This window comes from Theobroma cacao, chromosome 5 (assembly GCF_000208745.1).
Source record: "Theobroma cacao cultivar B97-61/B2 chromosome 5, Criollo_cocoa_genome_V2, whole genome shotgun sequence".
Classification (NCBI taxonomy): Eukaryota; Viridiplantae; Streptophyta; class Magnoliopsida; order Malvales; family Malvaceae; genus Theobroma; species Theobroma cacao.
Window position 1 is genome coordinate 29,376,530 of NC_030854.1, and position 13,870 is coordinate 29,390,399.

A 13,870-nucleotide genomic window follows, 5' to 3' on the forward strand; every position below is an offset into this window, starting at 1 on the left:
TTTTGTACTTTTAACTGATCTATACTCTGAATTTTTCTAAAAAGAAAAAAAAACAACTATGATAGCTAAAATTGAGAAAGAGATAAATAAAGCCATGAGGTTGCTTGAAATGTCCTGAAATTTTGTAATAAGCTGAGTAAAATCTAGATTACAAAATAAAAATAAAAGCAATATCCTCAAATTTGAACTTTGTCTAAAAAGAACTTATTAAAATTCTAACAATGGAGGAGTTTTTCTAGCGGTAAAAATAAGATGTGAAGTGGGTTGCTGAAGGTGTAAGAAATATAAAATTTTTCCACATGATGATGAGGAAAAAACGAGTTAAGGTTCACATTTTCAGTATTTAAGATAGTGAAGGAGAATTGATTGAAAATACATCTCTCATCCACTCTTCTCTAGTGAATTCCTTTTCCAACCTTATGAAGGCAAAACAACGTGACTTATCACAGCTTAATCCCGCATTGATTCCATCTCTTATTGCTATCGATGATAATGTGTTTCTATATGCAGACCCAACATTGCAAGAAGTTAGAAAGGCAGTTTGTGATATACATAAAAATAGTGTTGCTGGATTTCTTTTTATTATTTTATCAATATTGTTGTGAAATAATCTCTTGTGATTTATTGGTGTTGACTCCACATGTTTTTTATGATAACAAAATATTCCTTATTTATTGATGCCTAACTTCGCCACTTAAGTGTGCAAGATAAAATTTAATTCTCCTAGTAAATTTGATGATTAAAGGCAAGTTAAGAACCTTGTTCACTTGAAAGATGGGTTAAACAGTTAAAGAAAGAAAGAAGAAAAGAGTTAGTGAAAACAGAACATCATTAACTGATTAACGTGGAGCTTTAACCAATTAAGGCAAAACTGAACGCTATATAAAAGTAAGACAGAAAAGTCTTAATCAGTTAACACCAGGCTTAATTGATTAAGAAGGTGCTGGAAGCTAAAGAAAAAGCGTGCTAATCGGTTAAGAAATGAGGTTAATCGATTAAAGCATAAGATTTGAAATACTTAAAAAGCACCAAAATTCAAATTTAAAGTGAAGTTGACCATTGAAGGGAGCCAAAATAAAGTAATTCAAATTCGAAGAATTTTTAATTAGTTGAATTTTATTTTAATCGGTTAAAGTCAGAGGAAGAAAAGATTCAATCAGTTAAAGGAAGGATTAACCAATTAAAGGAAGACTACTAGTTGGAAAAACTTGAAAATAAAAAGTTTTTAATTGGTTAAAGCCATATTTAACCAGTTAACATAGTAGAAAGAGCTGTTAGACAATATAAGACAGAGAAGACTTAATGTGTGGAACCCTGCATTTAACCAGTTAACAAAAAATTGTTCGCCTATTTGAATTTAAATGCTAGAAAACAAAATAACGGCTAAGAAGGCATTAGACTTGCTCACAATGGCTAAAAACTTTCTTTAATAGAAAAATCTGAGTTTCTAAGTATAAAAGGAAGCTTTAACAGACAAAGAAGGGAGAAAGAAGCTACCAAGATCACATTTTGAGCAAAAAGCCCAAGAACCTTCTCTTACATACCTATTTTTCATTCATATTCTTGTAAAAGTGTTTGAGTTTGATTGTATTCATCTTATATCAACAAAGGTGATCACGAGTATTCTTTTTTCTTCTTTATTCTTGGTTGGTTAGAGTGTGAGAAGCACTTTAAGATTTATTATAATGGATTAGAGTTTAGGTTACAAGTTCACATTGTAAAAGCTCGAGTTACAAGCTCACCTTGGTGGAAACAATTAATTTCACTAGTTTAACAAAGTTGTGTTGAAAATCTTTAATCAAGGTAGTGAATACAGGTCAAAATGACCGAATCACTCTAAACATTTGTGTTTTGTCTACTTTTCTTTACCTCTTCCTTACTCTGTGTATTTTTAACCTTAACAAGTTTTAAACCTTCCATTCCTTATCTTACAAAAAAGATTCTAAAGCACAAGAATAGTTTTCAAAATATTTTTTTTAAAATGTTATTCACCCTCCTCTAGCACTCTTTTAGGACTAACAAGTGGTATCAAAGTCTAACCCTCAAAATTAAGGCTTAATATCCTCAGGGGAGATCTAAATGGCTTTGTAAAAGTATGTTTGTACTGAGGATCAATCCATAAATAGGCCCCATCTATTTGATGGAACAAATTATGCTTATTGGAGCACTATACTGTCTATTTATATTATGAACTTGAAATGAAAGAAAAAGAGGATGAGGAGAAGAAAAAGCCAAAGAGAAAAAGAAAAATCTTGCTCTAAAGATTAGCACACTTGAAGAAGAACTAGAAAATCTATCAAGTGATAATGATGAAGAGTTAGCCATGATGGCTAAATATTCAAAAAATTCATTAAGCAAAAATGTAGAAGGATTGGACAAAAGAATTACAAGAAGGATCAAGGTTCTTCATGGAAAAACAAGCACAAAGGTGATCTCAGCAAAAAGGATAAAATGATTTGCTTCAAGTGTAAAACCCTAGACATTTCATATCCGAATGCCCACTACTCAAGGAAAAATTTTCAAAGAAAATGAAGAAACCAAAAAGCGCAATGGTGGCAACAACATGGTCTAATAGTGATTCGTCAAGCTTAGAGGAAGAAAAAGAAAAATTGGAAGAATAAGTAAATTTATGCTTGATAGCAAAAGAAAAAGAATTTAAGGTAACATCTAACCCTTGTGATATTTCTTATGATGAACTTCAAGATAAGTATAATTGCTTATATGCTAAATTTGAAAAACTTGCATTAAAATATAAAATTATCAAGAAGAAAGCCATAGCATTGGATGATGAATTAGAAAAAGTCAAGCATGATTTTAATTCTATTTTTGATCAAAGGAATATGCTTCAAATTGAACTTGAACATTCCAAAACAGATCTAGAACTCTTGAAGTTGGAACTAGAGAGTAAAAATATAGCTTTGCAAAAGGTAGTGGATGAAAATGTTGCTCTCAAAGCTTTAATGGAAGAGAGCTCAAAACTAAAATTGAAAAATGAAGAGAAACCAAAAGGAATTACAATTTTCAAAAAAAAAAAAGTAATGCATCTTCACATCATTGCTATGTATTTGGCAAAAGAGGTCATTTCTCTTATGATTGCTACCATAATGGAAATAGCCGTCCCAAAACCAAATTGGTTAGGATGCCTAAAGAATCTCATGTGCTTGCTAACCCCTAAAAATCCAACAAAATATGGGTATCTTTAAACAAAAATAGGAAATTTTATACGTTGAGTAAGAGCAAAAAGATCAATGTTTTAAAGCTCAACCAAAGGAGAAGCAACCTTGGTATTTGGACAGCGGCTACTCAAGACACATGATTGACAATGAAAATTGTTTACAAAGCTTGATAGGAAAAAGAGTAATAGTGTTTCTTTTGGTAATGACTCTGAAGGTATTATCCAAGGGATTAAAACCATTGGTAATATTTCTCAAACCTAAATCAAGCATGTTTTATTTGTTAAAGGTCTAAGGAATAATTTACTAAGCATTAGTCAGCTTTGTGATAAAGGGTTTATAGTTTGCTTTGATTCTCATGGATGTCAAGTAATTGATGCTGACAATAACAAAGTTGCATTCATTGGCAAATGAACTCAGAACATGTATGTTATCTTTTTTAATGAAATTGAGCCTAATAATGAATGATTAGGACATAATGATGTATGTGATAGTTGGTTATGGCATAAAAGATTAGGACATGCTAGCATGCACAATATCTCAAAACTCCTAAGAAAAGACATAGTCATTGGACTTCCAAAGATGACTTTTGAAAATGACAAAGTTTGTGATGCATGTCAACTTGGAAAACAAGATTAAAGTTCATTTAAATTTAAAAAGATGATCTCTACTTCTAGACCACTTGAACTATTGAATGTTAATTTGTTTAGAACAATTAATGTCACTAATTTAGGAGGCAAGTCATATGGCTTTGTTATTATTGATGTTTACTCAAGATATGCATGGATGTATATATTCTTACTCACAAAGATGATGCATTGCCTACTTTTGTTAAACATTGTAAAAAAGTGTAAAATGAAAAAGGTTTAATTAATGTCAAAAGTGACTATAGTAGTGAATTTGAAAGTGATGATTTTGAAATCTTTTGCAATGAAAATGGTTTTGACTACAATTTTTCAATTCTTAGAACTCCATAACAAAATGAAGTTGTTGAAAGAAAAAATAAGACTTTACAAGAAATAGCAAAAACAATGTTTTGTGAAACCAATTTGTCAAAATATTTTTAAGTTAAAGTTGTGAACACAACAGTTTACATTTTAAATAGAGTTTCCATTAGAGCCATGATTTCTAAAACCCTTTATGAGCTTATAAAGGGAGAAAACCAAACATTGCACATTTAAGGCATTTTGGATGCAAGTGTTTTTTTTTTAAATAATGGAAAACATACCTTTGGAAAGTTTGATGCTAGAAGTGATGAAGCTATTTTCTTAGGATATGCATTGAACTCTAAAGCTTGTAGAGTGTTTAACAAAAGACTTTGGTTACAGAAGACTCAATTCACATTTGTTTTGACGAGACTAATGCTGCACAAAGAAAGGTAGTATTTGATAATGATGATGCAGATATTATTGAGAAGAAAATAGAGAAGATGAGTTTGGATAACAAAGAAGATGATGGAGAGAGCTCAAAAGAGAAAGATGGAGAAAAACCACCTCTAAAGGACTTCCAAAAAGCTGAAAACCAACACAATGTTCTTCCTAGAAATTAGAGATTTATAAAAAATCATCCTCAAGAATAAATTATTGGTGATCCCTCATAAGGTGTCAAAACTATAAGAAGACTAAGGGAAACTTGTGAATATCTAACATTCATACTATAAATGAACCAAAGAACTTTGAGGAAGCTGAAAAGGAAGAGAGATGGATGATTGTCATATAAGAAGAACTTGGTTAATTTGAAAAGAACAAGGTTTGGACCTTAGTTCCAAGACCAACCAATCATCCAAATGTTAGTACAAAATGGGTATTTAAAAACAAGTTAGATGAGTTAGGAAATGTGGTAAGAAACAAAGCAAAGTTAGTTGCTCAAGGCTACAATCAAGAGGAAGGTATTGATTATGATGAAATTTTTGCTCCTGTAGCAAGATTAAAAACAATTAGACTCTTGCTTGCCTATGCTTGTTTCATGAACTTTAAATTGTTTCAAGTGGATGTCAAAATTGTTTCATGAACTTTGACAAAGATGACAAAGGAAAATATGTAGACCAAAAACTCTATAGAGGTATGATAGTCTCACTTCTTTTTTTAACTGTAAGTAGACCTAATATTTTGTTTAGTGTTTTCCTATGTGCAAGATTTCAATCATGTTCCAAAGAATCACATTTGACTACAGTGAAAAGGATTTTTAGATATCTCTTGGATACTTAAGGCTTAGAACTATGGTATCTAAAAGAATCATCTTTTAATCTTCTTGGCTATTCCGATGTTGATTTTGCTAGTAGCAAAACTGGTCGAAAGAGCACTAGTGGCACTTGTCAATTCCTTGGAAACATGCTTGTGTCTTGGTTTTCCAAGAAGCAAAATTCGGTTGCTCTTTCAACTGCTGAGATTAAATATATTTCACTAGGTAGTTGTTGTGCACAAATATTATGGATTAAGCAACAGCTAAATGATTTTGGCATGTCTATGTATAATGTTCCTATCTTCTGTGACAACACTAGTTCCAGAATCAACTCCAAAAATCCTATTCAACACTCTAGGACTAAGCACATTAAAATTAGACATCATCTCATTAGAGATCATGTGCTTAAGGGAGATGTTAAAATAAAATTTATAGATACCTTGTATCAATTAGATGATATTTCACAAAAACCTTAGAGTGAAGACTAATTTTATAGGATTATAAGAGAATTAGGAATGCTTGATGCTAATAAATTCTAGTTGAGCTAAATTGAACATGTTTTTGATGATATATTATGTGATGTTTGACTTTACTTCTTGTGTTTAATTATTAAAAAATGTTCCAATTAGTTAAAGAGACCTTAGAAGGAAGATAAGACTTGTATTAATTAGCTAAAACGCTTTTTAACCAATTAGAGCAACACTATGTTGAAATAATAAGCCTAAGTCAATAAAGTATTAATTAGTTAAAATTTCCCTTAACTAATTAAAACAGTTCTGGTTGATAAAAGTCTCCCAAGTCAGTGACATGTTAATCAATTAGAGTAAACTCCAACTGATTAAAGTCCCTCACAAGATAGAAAAACTATCACATGGGCTCTTTAAATTTTAAAATTAAAAAAAAAATGAGGAGCACGAGGTATGGGAAAAATCACCCACTCAAAACATGGGTTAATTAGTCACAAACTCTCAGTATAAGACTTCTCAGCTTCTAAAAACCCACAATCTAGAAAATCAAAACCCAAACACTCAGATTTTTCCTAAGATCTATACCCTTCTTCCAAGTTCTAAGTTAACCTAAGAAACCTTGAACTTCCAACATTTACGAAATCAATGCCAAAACCTCACTCAATAGCAAATTTACTAACAAGGGTATAGAAAAGAGGCCACCTGAGGATTCTTCTACTCTATCACCTAAGAAAAAAGGTACAATGGTGATAGACTTACCAACTGAGACAAAAAGGGAAAGCCAAAGGAAAATGGGGCCAAAGACAAAAGGACCTGTAGTAATAAAAGGCATTTCCATTGAAAAAGGTAAGCCTTCAACCTCATGATTTAAGAACCAAGTACATGCTAACAGGCATAAGAAAATAAAAAATGGCACTATATCAAGCAAAAAATTTGTTGATTGGGGATGTTTTGATGAAACCCTTTCTATTAAGGTAGACTTGTCTAGGTTCTTTGACGAGCTTAAAATTAAAGGTCTAAATATCTTTGGAGATAAGTATTATAACCCTACCTTTGTTAGAAAATTTTACTCTAACATAGCCCTAAATAAAAATGAGTTGGAAAATCCTAATGATTTTGTGCAATATAGGCTAAATGTATTCTTGAGTGGAAAAAAATTTAAAGTCACTACTACTGGTATTGGAAAGCTACTGAAAACAGAGTGTCAAGTGGGAGAATTCTCAATTTTCCCAAACTATGACCCTTCACTATGTGGGAGGTAATCACAGCAAAAAAAGAAAAATACCCTTCAAAAAGTTATGTAAGTGATATGAAAAATGCATAAATGATGACTTTTCATTATTTCCTAGCCTCTACATTGCATGGAAAGAGCAGTAGTTTCAACTATGTTAGCTTTCAAGATCTATGGTCGATAGAATCTACAGTAAATGAAATCCCTTTAAATGTAGCACGGTATATGATAGAAAGACTGAAAGGAACCTACCTAAGAGATAAGACCAACCTACCATATGAAAACATCATCTCATCTCTAGTTAAGAAGAAAGGAATCTGAAGCATTAGGTATCCAGCTGATTGGACCAAGAGCAAGGATCCGGGTAACTTTCTTGGAAGCTTACAAAAAATGGGATATAAGCTTGAGTGAAATGAGTGTATCAAAACACTTAAAGGAACCCCAACTCCTTCAGGTACTGAAACTCCCTCCAATTCTTTCTCTAGAGTCAGCTAGCCTCTCATTCAAAATGACCCGATCTTTAATTTGTTGATGAGAATTGATGGGAAAATAATTGAGCAAATTGAGAAGATTATGAAAATAAAAGAAAGACTACAAAATCTTGAAAACTCAGTTCTTAAAAAAAAAAGAAACTGAAACCCCTACTTTAAAGAGCAGGCTAAAGTTGATAGCTCTTTTAGTGAGAGAACTGCGACAAAGTAGTTTGAAGTTCATGCATTTGATCTTTAGGTTGAAACGAACAATGCATATACTTAAAAAAAGGTGAAGAAATGACAGAGAAAAATGTTTAGGAGCCAGAAAAAGAAAAACAGATAAAAGTTGAATAAGTAAATCAAAATGAAGCAGAATCAGAAATTGTAAAAGCAGATGAAAAATCTTTTGAAGAATCTAAAGGGATATTGCTTTCGAATTTCATTACTAAAATTCTTTAAAAAGTTGCAGCTAATCAATCTTAGAGCAAAAAAGTTGAATCAACACAAAAAGAATAAGAAGATATTGCACCACAACAAACTCAAAGTAAAGGCAAAGTAACAGTCATTGGTTCAGTCTTTAGGAAACCTTTTGGAAGAAGTAAAACAACAATGGCAACCAAAACTACCTTTTTCAGAAGAAGGAAATCTACATGATTGGCATTGTCTACTGTCAAACCACCTTCCAAACCCTGACCTCCTTAAATCATATCCTCAGCATCTAACTCCTCATCCTCTACACCCTCTGATTCATCTTCCTCATCATCTCCCAAACCCTTGAAGATGCATTTTGGTATTGATGAGTCCTCACCCTCTTCAGACTCAAATGGGAATCAAGCTTAAGTAGAACCCTCTCTTGAATGATGATAAAAATGGGGAGAATTAAGAAATAGGGAATGGTTAGGAAAATACACATAAGGAGGAACCATGGATAATGTGTTTACTAGTTTATGTTTTTATAACTTTATGCAGATGATTATGAATTGACTATTTGGTGTTATGTTTAAGAATTAAATATCATGGGTTGTGGTATGCTTATGCTTGTGTTGGCTAATATGTACTAATGGACTATTGTATGTTGTTGATGGTTATATATAGTTGATAATTGTGGAAGATTTATGCACATACACACAAATTATTTTTACAAGAAAAGATTTAAATTCCTTATTTTTCTTAATGCACATATTAAGGGGAAGCATATGCCTAGAGGGAGCAATCCCTAATTTGCACATAAATTTTATGGTACAAAAGACATTGCACTCTTAATATAAGACTGTTTTATCATCATCAAAAAAAGGAAAAAATGTTGACTCCATATGTTTTTTATGATAACAAAACATTCCTTATTTATTTATGTCTACCTTCACTACTTAAGTGTGCAAGATAAAGTTTAATTTCTCTAGTAAATTTGATGATTAAAGGCAAGTTAAGAAGCTTGTTCACTTAAAAGATGGGTTAATTAGTTAAAGAAGGAAAGAAGAGAAGATTTAGTGAAAACAAAACATCATTAACTGATTAATTTGAAGCCTTAACCAGTTAAGGCAAAAATGGACGTTATATAAAAGTAAGGCAAAAAAGCTTTAATCAGTTAACACTAGGTTTAACTGATTAAGAAGGTATTGGAACTTAAAGATAAAGGCATGCTAATCTATTAAGGAATAAGTTTAATAAGTTAAAGCACAAGATTTGAAGTATCTAAAAAATGCCAAAATTCAAATTTAAAGTGAAGTTGACTGTTGAAAAGAGCTAAAATGAAGTAATTCAAATTTGAAGAATTTTTAATTGGTTGAAGTTTATTTTAATCAGTTAGAGTCGAAGGAAGAGAAGCTTCAATTAATTAAAGGGATGACTAACTAATTAAAGGAAGATTGCTAGTTGGAGAAGTTTGAAAACAAAATGTTCTTAATCGGTTAAAGCCATCTTTAACCAATTAACACAGTAGAAAGAGCTGTTAATTAGTTAAAGCCTATCTTTAACTGGTTAACAGAAAACTATCCGCCTATTTTGAATTTAAAAGCTAGAAGACAAAATAATAGTTAGGAAGGCATCAGACTTGCGCACAACGGCTATAAATTGTCTCTAGCAAAAAAATCTAAGTCTCCAAGTATACAAGGAAGCTCCAGTGGTTAAAAAAGGAAAAGAGAAGCTACCAAGATCACATTTTGAGCAAAAAGCCAAAAAACCTTCTCTTACACACCTATTTTTATTCCTATTCTTGTAAAAGTGTTTGAGCTTGATTGTATTCATCTTAGATTAGCAAGGGTGATCACGAATATTCATTTTTCTTATTTATTCTTAGTTTATTAGACTATGAGAAGCACTCTAAGATTTATTATAAAGGATTAGAGCTTGGGTTAGAAGGTCATCTTTTAAAAGCTTAGTGAAAATAGTTAATTTCACTGACTTAGTGAAGTTAGGTTGAAAATCCTTGATTGAGATATCAAAGCAGTGGATGTAGGTTAAGGAGACTGAACCACTTTAAACATTTGTGTTTTGTCTCCTTCACTTTACCTCTTCCTTACTTGGTGTGTTTTTAACTTTAACAAGTTTTAGACATTCCATTCCTTGTCTCACAAAAAGAATTCTTAAGCACAAGAACAACCTTCAAAATATTTTTTTAAAGTGTTATTCACCCCTTCTAACACTCTATTAGGACCAACAATTGGCAACAGTGATAGATTTTTTTCATGGAGCTATTTTGCCTAAAGGGGCAACTTCTACAACACTTGTTTTGTTACCCAAATTTTCTAATCTAGTGCATTAGAGTGATTTTCGGCCTATTAGCTTATGTATTGTTTTGAACAAGATAGTTACCAAGCTTTTGGTATATTGTTTAGCAAAAAGCTTGCCTAAACAAATTTCAGAAAATTGAAATGGCTTTGTTGGTATCAAGCTTATTAGCGATAATATTCTTTTAGCTCAATAATTTATCCACAGGATTGATTAAAAAACTAGAAGAGGAAATATTACTTTGAAGCTTGATATGGTGAAGGCATATGATCGATTGTGCTGGAATTTTTTATTTATTATGATGCAACAATTCAGATTTAATGAGTAGTGGATTAATATGATTCAGTAGTGTATATCTAATTGTTGGTTCTTATTATTGATTAATGGTGTTTCAATGGATTACTTTAAATCTGAGAAAGGTTCGAGGCAAGGTGACTCCATCTCTCCAACTCTTTTTATCCTAGCAACTAAATACTTATCTAAGAGACTAAATGCTCTCTGTGAAAAATATTCTTCATTACACTATTCGACGGGCAACTCTATGGTGGTAAGTCATCTATCTTTTGATGATGATATAATTATTTTCACTAATGGAAACCGTTCATCTTTGGAAAAAATTCAGAATTGTTTAAAGAATATGAGATGGTTTCTGGGCAGAAAATTAATCCGCAGAAAAACTAGTTTATTACTAGCATTAAAATTGCTAACTTTAGAATGCAGATTATTCACTTAGTCACAAGATTTGCTCACAAAAAGCTATCGACAATTTATTCGGGGGTACCATTATACAAGGGACCAAAAAATCATTTCTTTTTTATTCCTTCATATCTAAACTTAGAGACAAGATTTCTAGATGGGAAAACAAAGTTCTATCTCCAGGGGCCGAATCACCTTGGTAAGAAGTGTCCTATCTTTAATGTCTCTATATCTACTTCAAGTATTAAAGCCTCCACTCTGTATAGTTGAGAAGATTGAAAGATATTTAACAACTTTATGTGGGGTGATTCTATAACTTCTAATTGTATACATTAGGCTACTTGGAAACAAAATCTGTTTTCGTAGTACTAAAGGTGGCCTTGATATTAGAAGTTTAATGGATGTATTCAAAGTATTCGCCATGAAACTTTGGTGGCGGTTTCAAACTTCAAATAGTATATGTGCACAATTCATGAAAACTAACTATTGTTGTGGTCAAATTCCTATGCAAGTCCAAGTTAAAATTCATGATTCTCCCATATGGAAATGATTGAAGAATGACTGCAGAATTGTTAAAGAGGAAATTCGATGGAAGATAAGAAAAGGTGAACTTCTCTTGCAGCATGATTGTTGGATGGGAGAACAACCACTGGTAAACTCTTTCCCTTCTCACTTCCAATCTATAACTAAAGTATGCCATTTTACCAATAATGATAAATGGATGTGGACAAATTAAAAGTAGTTTTACTTGAATTTATAGTTGAAGGTATAGTTGATATTCCCATTGAAAAATCTTGTAATGATGTTGGGCTCCTTCTTCTAATGGTGAATTTTCTACTAAGAGTGCTTAAGAGATAGTTTAGGAAAAACAAACTGTAAGTAATGCTTTTAACGTAGTCTAGCATGTAACAATTCCACTTACGATTTCAGTCTTTTTCCAGAGAATTTTTTATGGATGGGTATCTGTTGAAATATGCTTAAAGTCTAAGGGTTTTCAATTGGCGTCAAAATGTTAATGATGTCATTCACAGAGACTTTGCTCTATGTTCTTTGGCAGGGCCCAATGGCACAACAAGTTTGGGATTTTTTTAATCAAAATTTTCAAGTTTATGTTATTCAATTGCAAAACATTATGTTGATTGTTTGAGCATGGTATTATTCTGGTGACTATACAAAGCAGGGACACATTAAAGTCATGCTACGTATCTTTATATGTTGGTTCCTATGGGTTGAAAGAAATGATGCTAAGCATAGGCAATTAGGAGTCTACCATCAACGAATTATGGTGCATTAGGAAATTGTTGATACAGCTTCAAAAAGGGGACCTAATGAAAAAATCACAATGGAAAGGTGATATAGAGATTGCAAAATTGTGGAATATTCACTTTCCAAATCAGCAACCAAAACCACCTCAAATAATTAGATGGTTGAGGTCAGGCTTGGATGAAATCAAGTTGAATGTTGACAGCAATTCCAAGAATCAACTCTAACATGCTGTAGGTGGAGGAGTTGTGCGAGCACAAGTAAACTCATTTTCAATTTTTTCGAGAATTTTGGTCCTAATAACTCTTTGAAAGCAAAGCTTCTTGCTTTTCAAAAAGGATTATCTTTATGCCGAGAGTACAACTTCTCTAAAATTTGGATTGAAATGGATACCATGGTGGTAGTGAATATGATATAAGAAAGCAGTTCAAGTTCTTATGATAGTAGATATATTTTAGCTTCTATTTGGAATTGTTTGAAAAACTTTTCCTATAAAATCTCTCACATTCATCGTAAAGGGAACCAAGCTGCAGATTTCCTTTCCAATTGAGGATATTTACATGAAGGACTCAAAGTATTGCAGAATGTTGATGACGAATTAAGAGGTATTCTAAAATTAGATAGGATTTAAATAAATGTAAAAGAATAGTACTCCTTATTTATTTTTTACCTTTAGCTTCTTGTAAAAGAATAGTATTACTTACCCCATGCACTTATAAAGTATATGGAAGAAAAGTAGTACTGCTATTAGGACTTTTTTCTTATCTTTCACATGTAGTTCTAGAGATAAGGTTCATATCCCCTTCTCTAATGTACTTCTTTTTTTCATCTTTAATAAAACTTTTACAGGATAGCTAGCTCAAAGAGATTTTTCCAACTTAAAAAAAACTTACTTTCCGGTAAAATGAGTTTATAGTTCCAACTCGAGTGTCTTAATTTTTTTGACAACACTTTGCACGACGTAAGAGAAAAAAATGAAATTGTGAGTTTGGGAGCATAGATTCGTTACTGAGTTGGGCCATTCAATTATTAGAATAGAGATGCGACCCAAAACAAATTTTGAGACCCAAAACCAGACCATATTGGACTCGGAATTAGAACCTTAACAAAGTCCTGCAACAAGCCTGCTAGTGTGAGATTATATTGGAATTGCAGTGACATACTGTGAATATAAAAGGATTATTTTTTTTTTGAAAGATATATAAAACGATTATTTAAGGCATCAAGTTTTTATATTAACAAAAAAAATAGTTTATTATGTATTCTAATAAACATTTTAATGAGTACGAAAGGACTTTCAATTAAATAAATGTTGATTTTAAAGATTTAACTTCCTCATAAAAGGTTTCATTTAAAATTTTAAATCAAAGCACATTCATCTTTTTTTTAAATGATTCATAAATAAAGAAAAAGAGTTCATCAGTGTTGTACTCAAAAAAAAAAAAAAACTCTTGTGATAATGGTACCAAAAGAAACTTTATATTTGTGATAATATATACCTCATCCAAATTAAGGTTATCTTTAACGGAATCGTACCTCCTTTCACATTTCTTTATTTATTACTCACACTTTACCTATAAATTCATGAATTACTTGGAACATAATCATTTGAGCTAGTGCCTAAGTAGAAATATTAGTTGACAGGACCTTGTTTCAACG